The sequence below is a fragment of the Pistacia vera genome, unplaced genomic scaffold (genome assembly GCF_008641045.1).
Source record: "Pistacia vera cultivar Batoury unplaced genomic scaffold, PisVer_v2 Contig311, whole genome shotgun sequence".
In the NCBI taxonomy this organism is placed as follows: domain Eukaryota; kingdom Viridiplantae; phylum Streptophyta; class Magnoliopsida; order Sapindales; family Anacardiaceae; genus Pistacia; species Pistacia vera.
Window position 1 is genome coordinate 137,131 of NW_022196126.1, and position 1,442 is coordinate 138,572.

Below are 1,442 nucleotides of genomic sequence, written 5' to 3' on the forward strand. Positions count from 1 at the left end.
ATAAAATTTAACCCATACAAAGGATAAGATTATACCTCCTATTGGCGACCCCTTCTCAGGATTAAAACTTTCAATACTGTTCACTGACACTGTTTACACACTGTTCACCGGCATTGTTCACAGGTATTGTTCACAAGTACTGTTCACTGACACTGTTTATGTACTGTTCACTGACACTGTTTATGGATATTGTTCACAAGTACAGTTCACCGGTACTTCGCTATCAGTCCAACGTAAGATCGAGTCTAACAGTATCCACCCAGAGGCAGGCTCAGGATCACCCTAGGATTAACTGCTAGATCAATCGGAAGGCTTAAGTGAAAGTGGTGGAAATTTGCGTGAGAAAAACTCACACAAGGTGGCTAGGCTTTGGCATGAATGGGAGAGTTAATTTTGTTATTCAATTTGCAAAATTAACTTTATGGGAATTCCTCTCTTAAATCAAAATCCAATGACCCTTTATATAGGCAATCCCAAATAAGAATCCAATAAGGATTGTAAATCCTTAATTCCTATTTGGATTGGATTACAATCCTTTTAATTTCTATTTGAGTTGGATTGCAATCCTTGATATAAGGGATTAGAATATCTCTTAAAGATATTCTCCTTAACTATGAATCCTAATTAAATAAATATTCCTATTTATTTAATTCCTATATAAATAAATATTCTAAATAAATAAATATTAATATTTATTTAATCCATGTATATATATATCATATTTAATATATGGGTTTTGATATATATTTAATTAAATAAATGGGTTTTGATATATATTTAATTAAATAAAATATGTATTCTCCATATTAATTAAAATTTCCAATTTTACTAAATGTTCTTCCAATAAATTGGATAATGACGTCAACCCCTCAGCAAAATTACCAAAGTGACCTTTTCACCCATAATGACGAAAATGGCCCCAGACTCCCAAATTATCTAAATACCCTTTTCGGCCCAAGGACAAGATTGTCCTTCCATTTATATTTTTCACTTAACTACCTTCTATGTGTGACCCGTAGGCTCTTTACTTTGCTGGCAATATCCCGATAACTATTAAGCATCAAGCAATTAGTGTTTTCGTGTACTAATCAAGATTGGCCTCTAGCAAGGCATTATGATTCCCCAGTAAGTAAAGAATTAGTGATTTAAGCTTACCTTGTCTACGGTATGGTTACTGTCCAATTTGATCCATTTCATCATCTTATATCTCATCAAGGTTTGAGGTACAAAAATAGTGTCTACCTCAAAAGCTACCTTGACATGTTCTATATTTAGTTCTTGAATCTAACGACTATAAAATTGGATTCGAACACCAACTCGATTCCAACGTGCCACGGATTTGAGGTCATAATTCTTTAACCAAATATCTCGTCGAGATAAGATCTTCTATAACCAGGAGTGATGAATCATTTGTTGATCCACCATAGCCATAGTGTACTTCT